Here is a 24800-nt window from a genome sequence, read left to right on the forward strand (position 1 = left end):
TTCATTGCCATGTGGTCCTTTCTCCCACCCTGGCCTCTCTCTTCGCTCGTTGTGGCCCCTTTGTGTCTGTTCTAACCCCGAGCTCCCAAATTGGCTACCCATTGGCCCATTAAAACCCACAGGTGTGTTTTATTTGGCACATACAGTATTTTTTAAAAAGTGGAGCCGACATTTAAAACTAGAGAATTTCTCATAAAAGTCCAGATTTCCAGATTCTGTCAGAAATGGGAATATACGTCAACAGCCCTTCCCTCCCCCATTCTCGGGCTGCCGGCCTCCTGTCCCCGCAGATGGGGCAGGGGCTCTCCGGGTCTCTGCAGCTCCCACTCGCCAGGGCCTCCGAGACGCCACGTGGGCACCGCCATCAGTCGGTCTTCTCTGCCTGCGGTGCTGCTGCTCCCTTCTCTGCGCTGGGCCGCCTCCTGCCTTTCCCTGGGTTTCGTTTTAATCATCAGTTCCCTGTGGAAATCTTCCTTGAGCCCTGGGGCCTTATTTACATACTCCCATGACATGAAAGCAAGGAGTCTCTCCCATGCGGGGGGACCTAGTGTCACCCAGGGAAGGAGGGGAGGTGGGCTGGGAGGCGGTGAGAGACTCAGGGTGGAGCCTGGGACCATCCGCCAACAGCAGTGACCACACCATGTCCCCGAGCAGAGGCTGACATTGCCGGCCCTCTGTGATGCGCGTTCCTGGGTCAGGTTGAAGATGCCTTTCCAGACCTTGGTTTGTCCTGTATTTCTGGGCGCCGTCCTTCTGCTCCTCATGAGAGCAAGTCAGTTAGCAGTTAGTGGATGTACGTACACCTGAAAGCTCAAGGGTACCCTGTGCTCTGCCAGGAAAAGGAGAGGTGTAAATGAACAATGCAGAGTGTCTGCCTTGGGAAGAGCACACCACGCGGCGCGGGGCACGCGCACTGACGCCAGCCAGCCGCGAGCGCCTTGAGAGCTTTGATGACGGTGCGTGTGCAGGGGCCGTGAGAACGTGGCCGCAGGAGGGGTGACTTCTGCTCAAGGAGGCAGGGGAAGTTCTTCAGAGAAAATGAAGTGTGAACTGACTCTCGTGGGTGTCATAATACATAAAGCAAAATCTGATAGAACCGAAGGAAGAAGTAGGCATTTCAAAAAAAAAAAGTTACTGTATGACCCAGCAATCCCACTCTTGGGCATTTGGCTGGAGAAAATTCCAATTCAGAAAGATACCTGCTCCCCAGTGTTCACAGCACCGACAGCAGCCAAGACATGGAAACAGCCTGATGTCCACCAACAGATGACTGGATAAGGAAGATGTGGTGTCTATATGTATAAATATATAGTCAGAGAAATACTACTCAGCCACAAAAAGGAATGAAATAATGCCGTTTGCAGCAACATGGATGGATTTAGAGATGATCATACTTAAATGAAAAGTCAGACAGAGAAAGATAAATATCACATGACATCACATACGTAGAATCTAAAATACGATACAAATGAACTTATTTATCAAACAGAAACAGACTCATAGACACAGAAAACAAACTTATGATTACCAAAGGGGAAGTGGGGTAGAGGGATAAATTAGGAGTGTAGGATTAACAGATATAAACTAGTATATATAAAATAAAGAACAAGGTCCTACTGTGTAGCACAGGGAGCTATATTCAATATCCTGTAATAAACCATAATGGAAAAGAATATGAAACAGAATATATATATATATACACACACACACACACACACACACACACACACACGTATGTATAACTGAATCACCATGCTGCACATCAGAAACTAACACAACATTGTGAATCAACTGCACTTTAATTAAAAAAAAGGAAACAGGCAGTTCAGTCGCTGCTGGAGGTTCTGATGCTCTTTCTCACTGACTCCCACCCTGGAGAAACCATTCAGCCTTTCGCGCACGCAGTCCGCTCCCCGTCAAGTGCGGCCAGCGCTGTTCGGTGCTTCTTTCTAGGAGTCGTGGGTACAAAACGGATGCGGAGGAACTTAGCAGTCTTTCAAGAACTGTACAAATATAAGACGTATCGCTCACCTCCCGTTTGAAATAAGACGTGTTGCTCATCATCGCACAGCAAACCAACAAATAACCTCCAGAACATTTCCTTTCTGCCGGGCACTCAGCTGGAGGCTGAGCAGTGGGAAGAGCTCAGATGATGTAACACCTGGAGTCGCTCACGGTCCAGCCCCGAAGGCAGACACTGGTAATTATATGTTACATATTTACTTATGACCCGTACATATAATTATACAACATATCTTATTTACAATGTTCTATGTTAACAACTATGTTTATACATTATAAATAATAATTTAATTCAAAGGTCTTTAACATAAAATGTTGCAGGGCGCACGAAGCAGCACTGAGAGCTAGTATGTTTTCCTTCATTCACTTATTCAACAAATACACACCTCCTGGGGGCGGCCCATCCCGAGGCTGCACAGACGGCGAGTGAGACCCGCGGGGTCTCTTCATAGGCGGGGCTCACAGTCTTGGGGACCCAGTGGGGAGAGGTGATGGCAGTGCTCAGATAATAAACAAACAAACAAGTAAACAAGATCAAGTCAGATAATGAGAGACTCTTGGAAGGAAACAAACAGGGCAACTGAGTAGTCCCCGGGGAGGGGTAACTTTGAGACGTCAGGGGGCAGGGGCTTCTCTCTGCAGCCTAGGTGGGGCCACCTTCGGTGGGTTCCAGGGAGGGACAGGGAGGGAGCAGCCCACCCAGCCACCCCCGCCAACATGCTTAGGGGCTGGCAGCCTGCCAGAGGGACAGGGACATTTCCTTTCTGCCTTTTCTTTTCTTCTAAAATTTCTTTTCTTTTCCCTTTTCTCTTTCTTAATGGAGGGGCTGGGGATTGAACCCCGAACCTCCTGCCTGCTAGGCTTGCGCTCCACCACCAAGCTCCACGCCCCCAGCCCCTCTGCTGTTTCTGAGCTCCACGCCTTCGCCTGTCCCCTCACTCCTTGTCCCTTCCCCCGGAAGTGCATTCCATGGAGTACTTGTATTTAAGCCAAGACTCCTGGAAGGTTGGAAGCCCTCAAGACCCCAGAAGAATTAAGCTCCAGGGCAGGAAACTCAGGCCCCACGTGAAGGGGAGACCGGGTTTTCTTTGGGGGCAGGAGAGAAGAAAGGGGTAGAGAAACCATCTGACATGCAGCCTGTGAGCCTGAAGGTGGGGTTCCCGAGTCCATGGGGCCCACCCTTCCTCCGACCGCACCTCGGGGTTCAGGAGGAATCGGTTGTTCCTTCAGAGAGCGCCCCGAGGAGGGAGTGGGGCAGAAAACTAGCAGCTTTCGCCTTATTTCTTGACTTCTGATTAGACTGGGGCTTGGGGCTGGAGTGAGTTAGGTGTGTGTGTGCGCGTGCGTGCATGAGTGTGTGTGTGTGTGCGCGCAGCTGAGCGTGTGCATGGGATGCGTGCAGCTCTGTGCAGGGGAGTCTAGTTTTTCATAAAGTGAACGTCTGGCCAAGTCCATTTCCTCTCCTGTCTGCCCCTTTCTCAAAAATACAGCCTTGGTCCCTTCAAAGCCAGGGTCCCTGGTGGTCTTCTGCGTGACTCCTGGATGGAGTGAGGGGCGAGGGGCATGGGGAGCGGGCCTGGGTGGGAGCCCCGGGGCACCCCTGGGCTCGGATGCCTTGCAGATGAGGTCACATCCTCTCCCTCCCGCGGCTCCTCCGGCTCCTCCGCGGGAATGAAAGAGCAAGAAGGGCCGGGCCTGGCTGGCCGGGCTGGGATTAGGGAACAGGGATGAGGGCTCCGGTCCACCCTGAGTGCCGGGAAGGGAACCCAGGGCTGGAGGCGGCTGGGCTGGAGGAGGAAGGGGAGGCCAGAGAGGGCCTGTGGGGTGGCGTGGGGACCACGGGGAAGTCGGGGGACCCGGAATGAGAGGCTGGAAAGGTGAACCCCCTGCTCCATCCACCCCAGAGCACTGCCTGCAAGAAAGCAGCTGCAGTCAGGGTACCCAGCCAGGGAAAAGGACGACAAATTAGACGGCTATGACGTGGCAGGGGAAAGCACTCGCCTGAAAAGGATGTGAAAGTGAGGGAAAGAGAGAGAAATTCGGGTCGGGAACTGGGAATGCTGTTCTGTGTCACACCCTGGGGACCAATATGGGACTTGCAACCAGGAGCCGGGAAGTCGCCCAGCTCCCACACATCGCAGACAGCCCTGGGGACCGGCTGCAGGGACCGGACGCATGGCCTTTGGGTCCATTTAAGATAATCTGGAACATAATTTTGAAAATGACCCATTGAGCATCTAGAATTTCTCATCATGACTTCACATAGCTGTAAACAATGTAACTTTTGCCATAGTGACATTTCATTTGCATTGAAATCTGTCCTATCATGATGAAAGGTTCTCCAGTAGACTCTAGCTACTTGGTCTGAATCATCATTCACCTAAAAACTGCATTTATAAGCTCTTAAGAGTTGAAAGTTTCACATAGCTCCCTTTTCTCCTCAAATCCCACGGAAGTTTATCTGGACATGATTATTTTTATGGCTGAAAATGTTTCAGGGACAGTCCTGCTATGTATCTCTGCCACAGAAGCATGTGTATAGATTGAAGTGAATTTTTTTTCTATGACTTTACATTTCATTTCTCCCTAGGTCCCAGGAACCCCCTGGATATCAAAATCCACGGATGATCAAGTCCCTTATGTAAAATGGCATGAGACTTGCTTGTGATCCATGGCACATCCCCCCATATGTTATGTTACATCTAATTACTTAGAACACCTAATGCAATGTACATTATAAGTAAACAGTTGTAAATACAATGTAGATGCTATGTAAATATTTGTCCTCGAGTGGCAAAGTCAAATTTTGTTTTTTGGAACTTTCTGGACTTTTTCTTTTCACGTATTTTCCATCTGCAGTTGGGTGAATCCACAGATGTAGAACCCGCAGATGCAGAGGGCTGACTCTGTACAAATTTTTATAATTATTAACTAAAAGGTGAAATTTGATTAGAAATGCATTCTCAAGTAGCCCATGTGTCTGTGACGAATGTTACCTGTGACTCACATCAGTTCCATTAGGATTGTTAATTTTTGTGGACATTTGTTCACATAAAAAGTAGAGCGTGAGGAAGATGTTTCACTATGGCAATGTCATTTGATTCTTTGAACGACTTCCAAGTTTTTTGCTAAAATATCAAATAGTGCTATCTCATCAAAACGGCATGGTGTCAGTTGATGATTTACCAGTTGATAATTTATGTCCTCCTATAACTTGTTAAAAACAAAGAAACGAAGGCCATTGGATTTGCTACCCAGATAATGGTGTCATTCCTTTCAATTTCAAATTCAACTAAGACGGCGTTATCCAGACATATCAAATGACTATTAATTCTCTCTCTCATTCTGTCACTTAAAGGCAGCTTCTTGAACCAGATGGACTCAAAAAGCTTCAGGAAATAGAAATATTTGTTAATTTCAATATGTCTTGGCCAATACATCTTTGCACTGGAAAGCTTTTACTTTGTCACTTGCTTTACTATTTTTTTTAACTGAAGTATAATCAGTTATAATGTGTCAGTTTCTGGTGACCAGCATCATGTTTCAGTCAGACATATACATACATAGATTTGTTTTCATATTCTTTTCCGTTAAATGTTGCTACAAGATGTTGAATATAGTTCCTTGTGCTATATGGAAGAAATTTGAGGTTTTAAAATATATTTTTATATACAGTAGTTAATATTTGCAAATCTCGAACTCCCTTTCCACTTCCTTTCCCCCCAGTAACCATAAGATTGTTTACTATGTCTGTTGTCACTTGCTCTAAATCCGTTCTCATCAGAACCTTGGGGATGCAGACTGAGCTCATTCAAGTTGTGGAAGGTATTTCATGGATAACCCACCAGCCAAATCAGACAGCCCCTGTCGGAAAGAGCCTGCCTTCACCTCCCAAGTCAAGGAACTGTGTTCATAGGACTCCTTTTAACAACGTTGTCACTTTTGAATTCTAATTTTCAGATGGACAGAGATAGGAAGAAACACTTGGAGACTTGCCATGAGTTAGTCACCTGGAGAACATCTAAGATTTACTCCCTCAGCCAATTCCCAGGACATAGCACAGTGTCAGTAACTGTGTCACACATTAGATGTGCGGAACTTACTCTTAGAACTGGAAGTTCATATCCTTTGGTCAGCATCTCCCCGGTCCCTTCATCCGCCAGTCCCTGCTAACCACCCGGCTGCTCTATTTCTGTGAGCTTGGCTCTTCTAGATTCCATATGTAAGTGATGTCACACAGTCTTTGTCTTGCTCTGATGGACAGTATCTTTACTGTCTTCCCCAGGAAGCGTCTAGCATCTCTAAACAAATGTCGGCTCTCTGTCAGATAAAACGTGATCTCACCTGCTCTTGTCCAAGCAGTCAGCGTTTGAGAGCAGATTCTAGGCTTTGCTAGGGAGACCTGTAGCCTAGAGGAGTAAATTCGATTCTCAGACAATTATCAGTAGGCTCCTTTGGCAGGCTTGAAATCATGCCGTCTAATGTGGCTTGCTGAGTAATCAAGGCAGAATTCTGACGCCCATCTGCTTGAGACTGATATTTATCTCTTGGGTTAGAACAAGGGCAGGATAAAGGGAGTGTTAGGTATTAAAATGGTCCCCCGTACTAGCTGCCTAGGGCCATCATAACACATGACCAAGAACTGATTGGCTTCAAACAACAGAAACTTACTCTCTCACGGTTCTGGAGGTCGGACATTTGAAATCAAAGTGCAGGCCGGGCCACGGTCCCTCTGAAGGCTCCAGGGAAGAGTCACATCTTGTTTCTTCCAGTTTCTCCTGCTGACTCCCACTGTTCCTTGATTTGTGGTGCCATAAGTCCACCTTTGTCCCCATCTCCACGTGGCTTCCCTCCCTGTGTCTGTCTTCCTGAGGCGATGTTTCTCAAATCTCCCTCTCCTTTTTCATATCACGACACCAGGCATTGGATGTAGGATGCCCTACAAATCTAAGATGATCCTTAACTTAATTGCATCCACAAAGACCCTATTTCCAAATAAGATCCCATTCATAGTTATTGGGGGTTAAGACTTGGACGTATCTTTTTAGGAGACCCAATTCAACCCACTCTACTCCCCTAGACCCTAACATCTCATTAAGGAGCAGAGAACATGGGAAAATAAAAACGTCTGTCATTTGTGGAGCACCTGCCATGTGCTGCTGGGGACTTTGGGCACAGCCAGGAGGCGGGGTGCTAGATTTTTGCAGTTGGGACCCTCAGGCAATTGGCAATTGGTAGTAATGCTCATGTGCTGTCATGCGCTGGTTTTGATGGGTGTGCAGCTGGCTTTTAAAAACATTAACCTTTTATCAAACTGCACGTATCATAGGTGGACAGTTTGGTGAAATTTTACTAACTGAAAACTTATGTAACCAGCACCTGGATCAAGAAGTAAAACATTGTCAGCATCTCATAAGCCCCCTGATGCCAGTCACCACCTGCGGACCACCATCCCGACTTAACAGCGTAACGACGGTTTTGCTTATTTTGCAATTTACATAAATTTGAATGAACATAATAATACAATATGAACTTCTCTGGGCCCGTCTTCTTTCAGGCAACATTAGGAGATTTTTAAGGCCTCATCCAACACTGTCATGTGGGGTTGCATATCATTCACTCTCATTGCTTTATAACAGAACTGGCCTTTAACAGGTGAGGCCCGGGCAGGTGGCGTTCGGCTTTAGGAAGACCGAGCGCTGCAGGACGTTCCCCCTGGTGCGTCACTGCCAAAGGCGACTTTGCCTACAAGCAGGTGGCTGCTTTACACAGGCGTAGACGCAGGCTGGACCCCAGCAAGTGGGGTGGCTTTCAGATAAACTCAGGAGGCAGAAGCAGCAAAGATTTGATTAAAAGGAAGCACTAAGGAGGATGAAGGAGGCAAGGATTGGGTGAAAGAGAAACGGGAGCATTTCATGGGGGCTCTCCGGTGTCAGGGAGCGGGGTGGTTTTACCGTGCCCCCCAGCAAGGTCTCCGAGCCAGGAGACCAGGACTTTGAGCTGAGAGCCTGCATATTTCGCAGAACAGCAGTGAGTTCTGAGCTTTAGTGTTAGAGGCTGGTCACTGTAGGCGGCTAAGATCAACCACCCCCAAATTCTGTGCTTTTTTTAGCTTTAAATTGTCTTTGGGACCAAGAGAGGAAACGACAGAGGAACTAAATTTAATTCCTGTAACTTACCCACAAGCTCAAGAGAAACCCCCATTCTGTGATTTCAAAGTGGTTCCAGATTCAGTATACTGATACACTGACTACAGCTCTGACTGGCAGGACCCAGACGGTGGCTTCCTGTACAGAGAAATCATAGATTTTATTTTAAAAATATAATAAAAGGAATGAAGTCCTCTATCATACAGAGAACACAACCTTCTAAATTTGGGGAAGAGAAATAGATCTATATTATTGAAATTCCAAGGTTAACTGTTCTTAAAGGGGGAACTCGGAAGGACAGACAAATTTTAGATAAGACTATACCAGAAACAGTGTGTGAATTCCAGTGAAGTTCAGCAGAAGAAGAGGTGCAAAATTTTACAAAAAAGCAGACTGGAATGACTTTCGCAGGGGCAGCCAGGATCCAGGAAAATCTGAGGAGTGTCTGTCGTTTTAGATCTGCCGGGAGCAGGGCAGCTGAGTGGAAGTGCACTGTAAGAACAGTTGTAGGAACAGAGGCCCCTTAAGGATGGGACAGACGTTCAAAGAGGTTACAAAAAAATCATTACATGACTTTATTGTGACCCAGGAAATACCTCTACCTAAAGAATACCTGAGAAATTCACGGAATTTGGTCCCTGAAGGAAGCCCAGGAAAGATGAGAAGTATCACAGGACGGCCGGGCAGGACACGCGCAGAGCGAGCCCAGGCTGGAGGGAATGCTGGACCGATGCGCGAGGACCCCTGGCTGGGATTTTCCAGCCTGGTAAGATCGGTCTAAACAGCGGCTGCTTTTAGCAGACCCAGAATTAATGATTTCATAGCTCCTGTTCTGGGAAATCCCACCAGAAAAACACCCTGGAGGAGTATTATTGGAAAACAGAGAGAAGGGCTGGCTTTATATGAAATAAAGGGCCAACTTCAGAAGCAGGTTCAGCTGATACAAAGCTGAGCTTGCCTGAGAGAAGCAGGGGCGAGTGGAGAGGAAGACAACACGGTGAAAAGCCCACCCCTGCGGGAAAGGGTCTGAGAGAAAGCAGGGATATTCGAAGGTTGGATTTTTTTGTCTTTTTCACAGTCTTTATCATTATAGGTTATTACAGGACAGTGAACCTAGTTCCCGGTGCTAGACGGCAGGTCCTCGTTGTTTATCTCAGTTTCATACATAGTAATCAGGATCTGCAAATCCCAAACTCCTAATTTATCCCTCCCCATCCCCTTTCCCCTTTGGTAACAATAAGTTTGTTTTCTATGTCTGTGAATCTGTTTCTGTTTTGTAAATAAGTTCATTTGTGTCATATCTTAGATTCCACATATAAGTGATACCATATGATTGATGTTCGTCTTCCTCTGTCTTACCTACTTCAGTTAGTGTGACGCTCTCGAGGTCCATCCATGTTGCTGCAAATGGCAGTATTTTATTCCTTTTTATGCCTGAGTAGTGTTCCATCGTGTGTGTATATATATGGACCACAGCTTCTTTATCCAGTCATCTGTCGATGGACATTCAGGTTGCTTCCACGTCTTGGCTGTTGTGTATAGTGCTGCTGTGAACACTGGGGTGTGTGTGTCTTTTAGAATTTGAGTTTTCTCTGGATATATGCCCAGGAGAGGGACTGCTGGATGGTATGGTTCTTCTATTTTTATTTTTGCAACTCTTCTATATGTGTGAAATGACTTCCAAATAAGTTTTAAAACTTGGAAGAATTTTACCTGTCTCCTGGGAGTATTACTCAACATTATTCACTGGACGATGAGTTACGCACTGAGCCCCTACCCGCCGAGGCCGAACCGGAGGGAGGGCTGGAGGGAGGGCACGTGGGAGGGACGTGCCGCGCGCAGGGAGAGCAGGCCTGGTCTGCGCGGGGGCCTGGGAGGAGACGGTGCAGCGCACAGAACACTTCGCGGGGACCCAACTTTTTAGAATCATGGAAGATTTGTCTGAAGCAGCCCCGGGGACGCCGCAACCTGAAGGGCGAACAGGGGTTAGCCCGATGGGGGGCAGCCCTGGGGCGGAGACGAGAGGGCAGTGCATGCTGGGAAGGGGGAGGGGCAGGGCCACGGCCCTGGGGGGCGGGGCCTCGGAGGGGCCGCGGACACAGTGAGAAAGGGGGCCGTGGAAGACGGGGAGCTGGGCGCCGGGCTTCGGGATCGGACCGGGCGGGGGCCTCCTGACGGTCCCCCAGGCGCGGCGGGAAAGCCCTGGAAGGTCCTGAGCCGAGAGCGACGTGGTGAGGTGCCGAGCTTGCGAACAGCCGCCCTGGTTGCTGAATGCAGCACGGAAGGGGAAAGCCCCCTTCCTCTGGTCCAGGGGAGATGGGGGTGACTGGGGACCGACGGGGGGTGGCGGAGGGAGGGCGCGGCCCAGAGATGCCGGGGAGGGAAGACGGCCCCAGGCGGCTTCACACGCGGATGCGCTCGCGCCAGGTACTTCCTCCGCCCGCCCTGCCGCTCTGTTTTGTCTGGGAAGCACCTACTCATCTCTCAAGAATCACTTCTCCTAAATGACCACGACTAGTAAGAAAAAATTACATAACGGTGGCGTGAAATCGTTTCTCTATCGTTTTCTTGACAGTGCGTTTCGGTGCGCTTTGTTTAGCTGAATTAATAATGAGCCTATAATGACTTTCAGGGAAGAATCTGCTCCATCCCAGTGGCTCAATCTGAGCGGCTGTGAGTAATAAAATAGGTAAGGATACGGACAGGTGATAACCAGTAGAATGGACTAGGGTACATGTTCCCCAGCCCATCCTGATATGAATGATTGGATAAATAAATGCAGAAACAGAAGAAAGAAGAGCAGCTCTTTCTCACGGCAGAATTCCAGCTAATGAATGCAGAAGAAGTGAGAGAAGTAGAAAGCCGCAATCTGGCAACACCACAAAAAACTGTGGCAGGTGCGAGTCGTGGATGTAATGAATGTAAAACGCGAAAATACAACGAAAACATGGTATCTGCAGAGTCTCAGAGCGTCTCCTCCCAAGGTGTTTATTAGTTACAAAGGGAAGACAGTCACTTAACGGGGGCGAAGCCTAGCGGACACCACCTCAACCAAGCGGTCAAAGTTAACGTCCCCAGGAATGAGAGGCGGCAACGGCAGGACCCTCTGAGACGGGGGCAGCGTCACACCTGCGGGGGTCTCGCCCAGCACAGCCTCCGTCCAGCCGTGAGGAAACACCAGACAGGTCCAGACGCAGGGACGTTCTACAAAGTCACCAGCCAGTGCTTTTCGAAAAAGTCAACGTTGTAAAACTGATTAAAAAAAAAAAAAAAGACGAGGAACGATACCAGATTAGAGGAGACGGCGGCGAAGTATAACCAGACGGGGGGTAGGACTCGGGAGCGGACCTGCGCCTGAAAAAAGAACAAGTCGGCCAAGTTTGAATACGGTCTATAATTAGGTGAGAGCATCTCATCAACGTGAACTTCCTAGTTCTGGTCACTGAACCGCGGTTATTTAAGATGCTAACAGTTGAGCGAACTGGGTGTGGGGTAGAAGGGAACCCTGTACTATTTTTACAACTTTTGTAAGTCTGAAATTATTTCAAAATGAAAAGTAAAAACAAACAAACAAATAAAAAAGAAGGAAGGAAATAATGCTATTTGTAGCAACATGGATGGTCCTAGAGATGATCACATTAAGTGAAGTAAGAGACAAATATCACATGAGATCATTTATATGTAATATCAAAACAAAAAATGACACAAATGAACTTATTGACCAAACAGAAGCAAACTGACAGACATAGACAACAAACTTATGGTTGCCAAAGGTGAAGTGGGGGGAGGGATAAATTAGGAGTTTGAGATTAACAGAGTACCACTATATATAAAATAGATAAACAGCAAGGACCTCCTGTATCGCATGGGGAATTATACCTGATATCTTATAATAACTTATAGTGGAAAAGAATCTGAAAAATAATATATATATTATTATTATATTATTCAGTTTTTTATATATATATATAAAAACCTGAATCACTTTGCTATACACCTGAAACTAATAGCAAAAACAAAAACAAAAACAAAAACAAACAACAGTCTCTCACGCATCCCTTGAGATGGTGGAGTTGATCGCATCCTCCTTGGTGCCTGCTCTGCGTGCTCTCTTATCACCCTGTCTCACAGTGTGTATCACCCTTTACCACACTTACTTGCTTTCTTGTAGATCTACCGTTTACGTGCATTTGTGCAGGGCTATTATTTTTAACCTCTGACTCTTCAGTGTATATAACAAGTGACAAATACAAGGCACTAACAAATTCATTAACTCATCCAACAACTTTGATGTGCCAGGTCTTATGCTAGGGCATGAAACCCAGTGGTGGGGTTTTTCCAAGTGGCCACCAGGGTAGGGTGGCGTTGGACCAATCGGGGGGAACTCTGAAGAGTGAGGCTGGGGCTGTGATGGAGCAAATGAAGGCTGCCGTGTGGGTCCATGACTGGTACACTGGAGAGAGCTTCCCCAAGGAAGTGACAGCTAAGGGCATAACTAAAGGTGGATCAAGAATTATATAGCCAAGATCCCTATCAAATTACCCAGGACATTTTTCACAGAAGTAGAACACTTAAAAATAAATCCTGAAATTTATACGGAATCACAAAAGACCAAGAATTGCCAAAGCAATACTGAAGAAAAAGAACAAAGCTGGAGGAACGACCCTCCCAGACTTCAGACAATAACACAGAGCTACAGTAATCAAAACAGAGTGGTACTGGAACAAAAACAGACATACGGATCAAAGGAACAGAAGAGAGAGCCCAAAAATGAACCCACAGACCTACAGTCAATTGATCTTCAACAAAGGAGGCAAGAATATACAATGGGGGAAAGACAGTCTCTTCCACTGGTGGTGTCAGGAAAACTGGAAAAGCAGCATGTGAATCTATGAAGTTAGAACACTCCCTCACTCCACACACAAAAGTAAACTCAAAATGGCTTATAGACTTAAATATAAGACAAGATGCTATAAACCTCCTAAAAGAAAACACAGGCAAAACATTATCTGACATAAATCTTAGCAATGTTCTCCTAGGCCAGTCTACCCAGGTGATGGAAATAAAAGCAAAAATGAACAAATGGGACCTAATCAAACTTACAGGGTTTTGCACAGCAAAGGAAACCATGAGCAAAACAAAATGACAACCTACGTAATGGGAGAAAATATTTGCAAATGATGCGACTGACAAAGGTTTAATTTCCAGACTATATATAAACAACTCATATAACTTAATAGCAAAAAAAAAAATTAAAAACCCAATCCAAAAATAGGCAGAAGACCTAAACAAGCAGTTCTCCAATGAAGACATACAGCCAACAGGCACATGAAAAAATGCTCAGTGTCACTAGTTATCAGAGAAAAGTAAATGAAAACTGCCATGAGGAATCACCTCACACCAGTCAGAATGGCCATCATTAAAAAGTCCACAAACCATAAAAGCTGGAGAGGCTGTGGAGAAAAGGGAGCCCTCCTGCACTGTGGTGGGAATGCAGTTTGTTATAGCCATTATGGAAAACAGTACAGAGATTCTTCAAAAAACTAAAAACAGACTTAATATGATCCAGCAATCCCACTCTTGGGCATATATCCAGGAGGAACTCAGATTCGAAAAGATACATGCACCACAATGTTCATGACAGCACTATATACAACAGCCAAGACACGGAAATAACTTAAATGTCCACTGACAGATGACTGGGTAAAGAAGTTGTGGTACATATATATACAATGGAATACTACTCAGCCATAAAACAGAATAAAATAATGTCATTTGCAGCAACATGGATGGGTCTGAAGATCATCATTCTAAGTGAAGGAAGCCAGAAGGAAAAAGGAAAATGGCACAGATATCACTCATATGTGGAATCTAAAAGAGAAAAAAAGAAAGAAAAGAAAACAGAAATCACTAATGAACTTATCTGCAAAACAGAAACAGACTCACAGACATAGTAAACAAACTTATGGTTACCGGGGGAGAGGGGGTAGGAAGGGATAAATTGGGCGTTCCAGATGTGCAAATGCTAACTACTATGTAGAAAATAGATAGACAGGCTGCTTCTGTAGAGCCCAGGGAACTATATTCAACATCTTACAGTAACCTATAATGAAAAAGAACATGCAAACAAATACATGTATGTACGGTACGACTGAAACACTGTGCTGCACCCAGAAACTGACACATTGTAACTGACTGTACTTCAATAAAAAAAAAATTGTACAGCCAAAAAGGGGTGGAGAAAGAATGTTCCAGTTAGAACAACAACAACAAAAAAGGCACGTACGTAAGTCCGCAGGGAAGAGAGAACAGAGAATTTGGGACACTGCATATTGGCTGCAGGGTCCAGGGTGAGGAGAGGGACGGGAGAGGTGAAGCTGAGCTAGGCGCCAGGGCTGGGTGATCCAGGGGCAGGTGTGCCAGGATGGGGGCTTTGCTCTGGGAGGGAAGGCTCTGGGCACACAGTGACGGGGGAGGCAGCAGACCATCTAGGGGGCTGCTTTACTGATTGATGAAAAGCTTCTAGCCTGGGCAACTAGAGAAGGAATGCAGTTTTGGAGGGAAAAGAGGACGGAGCAGGGATGGCTAGCAGGTACAGAATACACACAGCCTGTCATCAACTCTGCTGAGGACGGGTATTTCCTATCTTCAGAGTTCAGTCACTATGTCTCCAAACCCGTATTTTCAAAAGAGAGAATCAGATTTCTGTGTTGGCTCCAATCAGCTGTGACCTTGGTGTTTTCATGGGTGTGCCTGGGGAGTGTCAGTGTTCCGCGGCATAAATAAAGTAACCTGAAAATATCTTTTCCATGGGGGATGTGGAAGGGGTTCTCAGAAATGGGGGTTTACAGAGGAAAGGCATCTCAGGAGGTCGCTGTAGGACATCCAAGTACGATGTCCAAGAGGAGGCGGCTAGTCCCATTGGATGCTCGGAGGAGAGACGTGGCTGAAGACACTCACGTTTGGGCATCAGCAGCACCTAGGTGAGTGAGGCCAGGGAAGCCACTGGCACCACCCAGGTAGAGCGGGGGAGAGGAGCAATTGGGGGGGCAGAAGCCAGGAACAGGCACACCTGAGGGAAAGGTCAGGGAAGGGAGCCAGCGAAGGTCTCGGGGAAGCTGGACAGGGAGGGAACGCAGTCTCAGCGGCTGAGGGCTCAGCTGTGCTGAGGATGCTGGAGGCGCCGGACCAGGGCAGGGACGGAGGGATCCGAGTGAGACAGGTGGGGCCATGGTTTCCAAGGTGATGCACAGGAAAGAGGAAGCAGTCAGTGGGGCTGAGGGTGAGGCGGAGGCAGGGACCATCTGCTGAGAATATGGGAAGTGGGGAGACAGGTTCCAGGAGGTTTAGCACATGTTTGAAAAAGCTATTGTGGAGAAAGGGGTAAAGGAAACTGAGAAACGAAAAAGAATTTCCGAGCAGCCCCCGAGGGCCGAGCTGAGGTTGGAGATCCCGAATCTGAAAGAACATGGGTTTCTGTGTTGTGCGCTCCACTTCTGGGGAAGGAACAGAGAGCCTGGCTGGGGCTGGCTCGGGTCTGGGCTGGGCTTGCGGGCGGCCGCGTGGGCACAGGCCTCCCGGTGGAACCCCCGGGGGGCCGCCCAGCCCTGCCGCTCCTGTGGGTGTGGCGTCGGCCCAGCTGCCCCCTTTATGTGAGACCTCCTCCCCTCCTCCGTCCATCCTGTGTTGACAGAAGGCTCCTGCGTGCTTTTCAGGACTGAGTCCACAAGGCTGCTCCTCTGTGCAAGCTCCTCTCCTCCGTCAGAGCTCCACGCCGTGTGCGGACTTGGACTTCTTGTCTCCTGGTGTGTCCGGTGAAGGCGAGCCCTTCACCCCCAGCTTCCCTGGGGGCCTGGGTCTTGTCTGGTTCAGCTCGGAGCATCCCTGTCCTGGACTCCACCACCGGAGGGACTGCGTGGGTGCAGAGCTAGGCTGTAACACGAGTGCCTTTGGGAGATGGACGGTGGGGAACCCGTTCATCTGCCTTTGCAGATTTCCTTCTCCACGGACACTTAGAGTCAGCCATCAGTCTCGCTCACCTCGTAGATAAGGAGACTGAAATGGAGGTCTGGAAATCTTAAGTATTACCCAAGGTGATGCAACTGCTCTTTCTTTTCTTAATTCACAGACTTTTGGGGAGCAATTTTTAGGTTTACAGAAAAAATTGGGGGAAAGTACAGCAAATTTGTGTATATCCTTTGCCCCCACCTTCATTCTCCTGTACTGCTAAATCTTGCATGAGCCTGGCACATTTCTTCCACTTGATGAGCCCATATTGATATGTTATTAACTAACATCTACAGTTTACAGAAGCTCCCGCTTCCTGTTGTTCATTTGATGAGCTTTGACAGGAGTGCAGTGACATGTAACTACCACCACAGTAGCACCCAGGCTAGTTTCGCTGCTCTGACATCCCCTGTGCTCCACCCATCCATCCCCGAGTTATTGGCAACCACCGGTCCTGTAACTGTCTCTTGTAGCTTTGCCCTTCCCAGAATATCACATGGGCAGAACCATACAGTGTGTAGCCTGCTCAGATTGGCTTTTTTCACTTAGCATAAACTTTTAAGCTTCCTCATGTCTTTTCATAGCTTGATAACTCATTTCTCTTCAGTGCTGAATTAATATTCCATTGTCTGGGTGTTTATCATTCATCTATTGAAGGGCATCTTGGTTGCTTGCAGGCGTTGGCAATTTTGAATGAAGCTGCTAGAAACATTTGGGTGCCAGTTTTGCACAGAAATAAGTTTCCCACTCATTTGGGTCAACGCCAAGGAGTGGGACTGCTGGGTCGTAAGGTATGAGTGTTCAGTTTTGTCAGAGACTGCCCAGCTGCCCTCCAAAGTGGCTGCACCACTTTGCATTCCCAGCAGCGAGGAACGAGAGCTCCTGTTGCTCCGCGTCCTCCCCTCGCTGGGCGCTGTCAGTGCTTTCAGTTTCAGCCGTTCTAACAGGTGTGCAGGCGTATCTCACTGCTGTTCAAATGTGTGATCCCTAATGACATATGATGTGAGCATCTTTTTACGTGCCCATTTGCAGTCTGTGTATCTTCTTTGATAAAGTGTCTGTTCAGATCCTTTCCCCAACTTTTTTTTTAGTGGAGATACTGGGGATTGAACCCAGGACCTCAGGCATGCTAAGCATGCGCTCTACCACTGAGCTATATCCTCCCCTCACATTCTACTTTTCTTTTAAGTCACATATTGCGTAAGCCACACAGGTGACCGGTGGTTTGTGTGTATGCACGTGTGCGCACGTATGTGTGTATGTACCTGCGTGTGTTGCGCTCCGTGCTCCTCCCTCCCCAGTGCTGGTCCTCCGTCTCTCTCTCACTGGATTCATCCTATGTTTCAGGTTCCTCTAAATCATGGATGGTTAGTCATGAGCACAGAGGGCTGCTCTACATACGATCCCAGACCCCATTCACCCTCAGAGGCATCAAAGGAGGAGGAGAGCTGCAGAGAGAGGACCAGGGAGCCACAGGGAACAAAGTGTGGCCAGGGAGGACAGGGAGGCGTGAATGCCTCACCCCGGGGCTGGGAGAGGGCGGCATCCTGCCCCCCGCACCCCTCGTCCTCTGGGTGCCATGGCCTATGACAGGGCCACTGTGATAGAGGAAGGGGAGGAGGTTATAAAGCCAGAGGAGTTGGGGGGGCTCAGAGGCTTTTGAGGTTGTGAACTTTTAGCGATGTTTTTCGATGTTTGGGACCCAGGGGCTTTTGGCCTGTGGGATCTGAGGGTTTTCTTCCAGTCCCGTCCCGCCTCATCCTGGGCTGGGGGTCTCCCCAGGGAGGAACCAATGAGTCAGGCAGGGGCTGAGATGCACAGACAGAACCCGGGCGCTCAGGGAAGAAAACATGGATCTACTGGGGACGTGCTAAGGGCCGGGGCCTTCATGCACGTTGGCTGTTTTAATTCTTTCTTCAACTCTAGGAACCTGGTACTATTTCCCTTCGTTTTACACTGAGAAAACTCAGGCACAGGGAGATGAAGTAGTTTGTCTAGATTACACAGCTTACACGTAGGAGGCCAGAATTTGAACCCAGGTAGAGCTGACTCCAAATTCCTGCTCACCCCGCCGTGTTTCCTCTGTAAAATTCCTTCTACACACCCCAGGCTTTTCCACGACAACAGAAAGCTGGGGGAGATTGAGGGCAGACTCCGGCGAGGGGTTCAGACGTGCACACGATCCGGTGTGCAAAGTGATCCCAGCGCCAGCCCCACCCAGCCAGGGCTGCTGCAGGCGCCCCCCACCGCCCGGGCTCCTCGGACACCTGGAGCCAAACTCATCACCCCCATTTAATGTTTAAAATAGGCAGGACTTGCGTTATTGTCTGCTTGGCTGGGAAGAAGCCAGGCGATCTCAAGCCCCTTGTGTTAAGAGCACAGGGGGAGCCTCACCTTGTCTGGGCCACCGCATGCTTCTAATAACTGCCTGCTGAGGCCCCGGGAGATGCGGCGAAGGGTCTCGGACTCACCTGGTAAGCACAGTGTCCAGGTGAGGGGGTCACAGAGGGACTCTGCTCGCAGCTGGCAGGGGCCCTGGAGCGAATGCAGGAGCAGCCACTGCAAACATCTCTCCGGGTTTAGGGGAGCCCTTGCCAGAGTGGGTGGCAGGAATTACTCTCAGCGTTATATTGCCTAATGTCTCTCCTCCGGGCGTCCATCCAGCTCCACCTCAGATCCCTCCCTTGCAACACCACCTTCTAAGTGCAGCTGCCCTCCTCAGGCCTCCTGAAGTTCTTTTGACGGAGACTCACCCCCGTGTGCTCCAAGGTTCTCTTCTCCTCCAGCCCTGCTCTGCCTGTCAGGCCTGTGTTCACCACCGTACCCTTCTTCCTTTGCAAGCTCGGGGCTCATACCCTCAGTATCTCTCTAGTCCCCAAACCACCCCTCCCCCACAGAGCCTTCCCCTCCTCCAGCTCCAGCGACCCGTCTTCTTAGTCCCCCCGCAAGGCTGATGGCTGTGCCCAGCCCAGAGCGGGGAGGTTTTCTGCCTTAACTTTGGTGGAACCCACAGCACACTCTGGCCAGCTCTTTCTTCATAGCGTTGAAACGCTCCGTCTCTCAGCAGGACAGTTTGCTGGGCCTTTCACAGAAGAAGCTCTCAGCCTGGGCTCTGAGTCTTGGGCATCAAATCTTGTGCCCTCAGACCTCCCAGGGCCCTGGGGAGCTCCGAGTGTGTGCGTGTGCATGTGCGCGTGTGTTTCAGTCCAGGGGGATTTACGTTCCCCTACTTAGTGCTTTGTTGTTTTAATTACGGTTGAGTGAACATTTTCATCTATTTTAACTACGTACTTACTACTAGACAAGGCCCCTGACGTCGAGGGGTTAGGGTCTGGATCACGGGGTTTGCAGGAAGAACACATATTGGGGGGAACACAGAGAAACGCAGATGAGGCATTGTGCCATTGTCAGCATCCCTGGGCTGGTGGCAGGGGTGGGTCCGTGGGTACACCGTGGCAGTCAGAGCAACGGGAGGGAGGCCGAGGCCAGTAACCACTCAGTCACTCACACATCCCTTTCAGGGCGATTGTGGGGTCCCTGCTCTGTGTCCAACATGATGATAGAACCTGGGGAGGGACAGACAAATTAGATTTTTGTGTTCCAAGTACATCAGTATAACAGGACATACGAAGTGTCAAAACTGAAGCTGACACGTGGGCTCTAGAGGGCCAAGAATAGGAACCTCTAAGCCAGACTAGGGAGCCAGGGAAAGCTTCCTGGAGGAGGTGACATCTGGATGGAAATGAGCCGTTAGATTTTCATAGAACTTTGTGGCTCACAAATTACTGTCACATTCAGTATCTGGTATAAGTTTATCCAGACTAGGGAGCCGGGGAAGGCTTCCTGGAGGAGGTGACATCTGGATGGAGACGAGACCTTCAGATTCTCGTGGCACTTTATGGCTAGCAAATTGCTTCCACATTCATTATCTGATATAATTTTCTCCACAGCCTTTTGAAGTTGCCCTGAGATGAAATATTATCCCAGTTTTACACATTACACGTGGAAGAGGGGCCCGGAGTGCCCAGGATTAAGTGGATTGTTCAAAGTCACACACACTCACACACCCTCCCCAAGGTGGCCAGCCTCCTGCTTCCTGTTTGGGGCTCTTTCAGCTCACGGCCAGGTGGCCTGCACCCCCATGCCCACACCAACCAGTTTTGCTGAATGAAGCTGAAGGCGAGATGGCAACTTTCTGATAGTCCCAGGCAGGCTTCCTGGAATTGATGTGGGGGAGCTGGGGGACACCTCAGAATAGCCTGCCTGGGACTCCACCCCCAGGAAATCCCCGGGCCTGCGGCCCCTCTGACGGGCACTCTGACCATCTGCCCCCGTGCACCGAGATCCCAGCTGCTCACGGCTACTTCCGGCGTCCTCCTCTCGTCTGGCCATGGGCTGGATGCCGGGCAGTGGGTGGATGCGAGTGGGAAGTCCACTAATTGCTGTGGCCTCTGCTTCTGGGGAATTCCACCCTCACCCCCATGGCCCTGTACAGCCATCAAAATACGCTTGTTTTCTTTAAAATTAGGAAGTAATTGACACCTGTCACTCAGAGTGATCAGAGCTCTGTTCCCCCGTGTCTTCATTTCTTCCCCCTTCCTCTCCTGACCTCTGCCCCAGGGGCCTTGATCATTAAAGACTCTGTTAGTTGCAATCTTTGGATGAATAGGGGGGCATTTGAATTCTTTTCATTAGTTTTTTTAAAATTGAAGTATAGTCAGTTACAATGTGTCAGTTTCTGATGTACGGCATCATGTCCCCGTCATGCGTGTATGTACATATTGTAATAGCCTTTTAATTACGTTTTAATGAACTGTTAGTACACAAGCAATGCAAAAACAATTCGTCCTATAAGAAAACCTGAGCCTTACAGATAAAACCCTGTAGGACCAGGTAGAGCCCACCTGTCTCCTGGCACTCCGGCTGCCTCTGCTGCTTGTGGGTGGAGCGGGGGGGCCACCGGAGGTCTCTTGCTCCCCTCATCTCTTCCCACCCTGGCTCCTTGGACCTGAGGTGTCCACGAAGGCCAAGGGGTGGGGAGAATAGATCCAGAGCACGAATTCACGCAAGCCTGGAAGTGAGCTCAGGATCTGTAGAAAGAGAATGCTGGGTCCTAAGTTCCAGAGTGTGGTCTAGAAAAGGCACTGCGGGAAAATCAAGGACCTTCGGCCCGAGGGAAGGGTCCGGAGGGGGCCACGGGCAGTGAGGCTGGAGCCTCCTCCCCATCCCACTAAGAGACGAGCAGTTACCAGGTTTCCCTTCAGCGTACTGATGGACAAAAATGCATGCCCCCATAGGGAAAAAAGGTGTTGTTTTGAAGGCTCTCTCCCCCGCCCCATGGATACATCACACTGTATGTATTGTTGCGCAACTTGCTTTTTTCATTTACTCTGCAGTGGGGATTTCCCTGCATAGCTCTGCTTGTGCTGTTTTAACCGTGGCTGAGTGTCCTGTGGGTGTGATTACACTACGGTTTAATATACGTTTGAAGATCAGTAGGACTTGTTCAGGACAGGTTTTTGCGCTATGACATCATTATAGCGGGCATTCCTGAAAAACTTGCATGCTGTGACATTGCACACTAAAAATAACAGGCTAAAAACAATAGGGTAAGACAGAGCTTCAAACTTAGTGATGGCAGCCTACCCAAAGCGGGCATCGGTGCCTCGGGAGAAACCCTGGGCAGCCGGGCTGAGCGGCTGTACGTCCGAGGTCGCCCCCAGAGATGCTAAAACTCTCACGTGGCACTGTCGCCTGCAGGTGATGAGATGGTGCAGATGGAGGTGAACTCCCGGCCAGGTGGGCCCAGGAGGAAGTGCAGCCTGCTTCCTGGGATGAGTCTCTCTGGGGACCGAACCCCAGGTGCGGGCACGCTTTTTCAGTTTTCTTAAAATAGAGCTGAAAGGGCTCTTGTCTCAGCTGAAGCCAGTCAAAGGCCTTTTGCTTTTCTTGAGGGTCTTCATTCTGCTCCTGCTGCGGCAGCTCTCCTGGCCAGGAAGAACGCCAGCGGGACCAACCCAGCTTCACTTTTTTTTAAAAAATTGAAGTAGAGTTGCTTTACAACGTTGTGTTAATTTCTGATGTACAGCAGAGTGATTCAGGGATGCATACATATCCCTATATTTTCATTATAGGTTTTACAAGCTGTTGAATATAGTTCCCTGTGCTCTACAGTTGGTCCTTGCTGTTTATCTGTTTTATGTATAGTCTTGTGTATCTGCTGATCCCAAACTCCTAATTTATCCCTCCTCTCCTTTTCCCTCTGGTAATCGTAAGTTTGTTTTCTATGCCTGTGAGCCTGCTTCTGCTTTGTCAATAAATTCATTTGTGTCATTCTTTCAGATTCCACATATACATAATATCATATGACATTTGTCTTTCTGTCTGACTTTTACTTCACTTAGTTTGATAATCTCTAGGTCCATCCATGTTGCTGCAAATGACATTAATTCATCCTTTTTATGGCTGAGTAGTATTCCATTGTGTATATATATCTTCCTTATCCAAGCTTCACTTTATAACCTCAAGGGCTGCCCCTTGATCAGGTGTGGGTGAGCGCTTTGGTGTTGCAGAAACGTGCATTGTAGAGGAGAAGGTGGCCAAAAAGTGACTAGAACGGAGCACCTGCTCAATAAGCATTTGTAAAGGATGAGAAGGAGGGAAAGAAGGAAGGGAAGAATAAAGAAGGGAGGGAGGGAGGAGGGAGGGAGGTCTGAAGAACTTTAAGAAATAAATTCAAGAAATAATTTAAAGAAATGGACAGTAAACACCTTTGGTTAGGAAGCCGTGTCCAGGCCACGTCATCAGGCACTTTAACTCTTACAGGAGGGCCCATGATGGGCCTCTGAAGGCCCCTGAGGAAATGTTTGCTGGTCTGAGGACAAACAAAGACTGTGTACGTGAGCAGAGAATATCCCCTGAAGGAGTGTCTTTATTCTGAGATTGTCTTACTTTCCGTTATTAGAATGACCTTTCTGTGGAAAACAGTAGTCTCAGCACACGGCCTTTCTGCATCTGTATCTACTATGTCTACGTGGCAGAACACGGAGGCATCAGCTTTTCACTGATCCAAATTTGGGGGTGAAGCTTTGCTGACCTGTCGAGTGCAGTGCTCTGGGAACCACTGACTATTAGGCCAACCCCGACCTCCCAGTAGCATGGTCTCTAAACCATCCTAGAAAAATGGTAGCTGGTCTAGCCCTCAGACCCTAGACTCCTTTGAAGGGGAAATCTTGCATTTGGACCTTCTGGCCTCGCGGTATTTCATACAATGCTGGCCCCTCATGTAGCTCTCTGTCCTCCAGGAAGACGCGTCACTTTAAATCTTGTTTGAATTTCATGCTGTGGAAGTTCCCTTCAAGCATAACTTATTTTTTACAATGTAAATGGGGGGAATTTAGGGGATGGAGGCCCAGAGGGTGACGAGGACCCCAGATCCCACCCCAGACACCCTTGATCACCCAGCCAGCTCCCTGGGGCTCTCTGCTGTCCCCCGGGACTGGCGATCCAGTCCCTTCACCTGCATGGAGGCGAGTCCTGGCAGGAGGAAGGTTGAACAGAGGCTCAGGGAAAGAGGGCTTCTGAACTCAAAATGCTGCCCTGATGCTTGGAACCAGCAGCATGTACCCAGATTTCTCTTCAGCAAAAAAGAAAGCCAAGTCAGGCCAGGGGTTCCCCGCAACGTGCTGCAGCCCCGGCCCTGGTCCTTGGTGGGCTGGGCTGCCATCCTGCCAGCCACTCTGGGAGCCGGGCCCACTCTGGGCAGTGAACTCGTCACAGGTCCTGCTCCGGAAGGCTCCCAGGCTTGTGCCAGTGGTCTGATCGGGTCGGCCGCTCCGGGTTTCGGGGACACACTTGCCGATGCAGGAGGCTGTCTACAGCCTCTCTAAGTCTCCCAGCTCTCATGCCTCACGGCCTCCCGCCTCCCGCCTCCACCCTAACCAAAGGCAGCCCTTCAGGGATGGACTCTGTACAAATCCAGTGGCAAAGTCCCAGGCGTGGAGTTGGGGCTGGGGGAGAGAGAGAGAGAAACAGCCCTCAAGATACTTACTAAGTTTAAAAGCAAAGTACAGCACCTTGCGACATTACCATTTGGCTCAGGAGACACAACAGAACATCGGTACCCTTCAGCAGGTGTCTGCAGAGACCACGTCTGGGATGATATGTAAGAAACTGGTTTGTCCTGGTGGCCTTGCGGAGGGGCAGCGCCGGGGGAAGGGGACGGAGGCAGACTCCTCAGTGGGCAAGCCTTGGTAATACAAATTTTGAACCGATTGGATTTTCGAAATGAACTTAGAGACACATCCTGGCTCAACCATTTAGTAACCACTGGGCTTTCAGCAAGCGGTCTAACTTCCAGTTCTAGTTCCTCATCGGGAACAGGAAGATGATGGCCCCAGAGTGTGACAGCAGAGAATTAACTGAGAAGATGGCACAGAAGAAGGCAGAGCACGGGCTTCACGAAGCCGTCACCAGTCACGCGTCAGACGTGGAGGATGTCGGTTTCGCGCCTCACACCCAAGCTGGGACGCCAGCCTCAGCGAGGAAAGGCGCTCCTCTGTCCAGGGAAGGCGGGCTTGCTGGGGATGCCCTCCACCTTGTGACGCTTCCTCCTCATCACAG

At 49.0% G+C, this 24800-nt stretch overlaps 1 long non-coding RNA gene across 1 annotated transcript; it reads right to left on the reverse strand.

Annotated features, from left to right (window-relative positions):
* Positions 1–1797: 1797 nt before the first annotated feature.
* LOC140691260 (uncharacterized) lies at positions 1798–18769 on the reverse strand. The gene is made up of 5 exons (XR_012066835.1): positions 18650–18769; positions 8202–8309; positions 6694–6969; positions 2409–2522; positions 1798–2197 (listed from the first exon to the last, which is right to left on the reverse strand). It is a non-coding gene; the product is annotated as an uncharacterized lncRNA (long non-coding RNA).
* Positions 18770–24800: the final 6031 nt, after the last annotated feature.

This window comes from Vicugna pacos, chromosome 34 (genome assembly GCF_048564905.1).
Source record: "Vicugna pacos chromosome 34, VicPac4, whole genome shotgun sequence".
NCBI classification, from domain to species: domain Eukaryota; kingdom Metazoa; phylum Chordata; class Mammalia; order Artiodactyla; family Camelidae; genus Vicugna; species Vicugna pacos.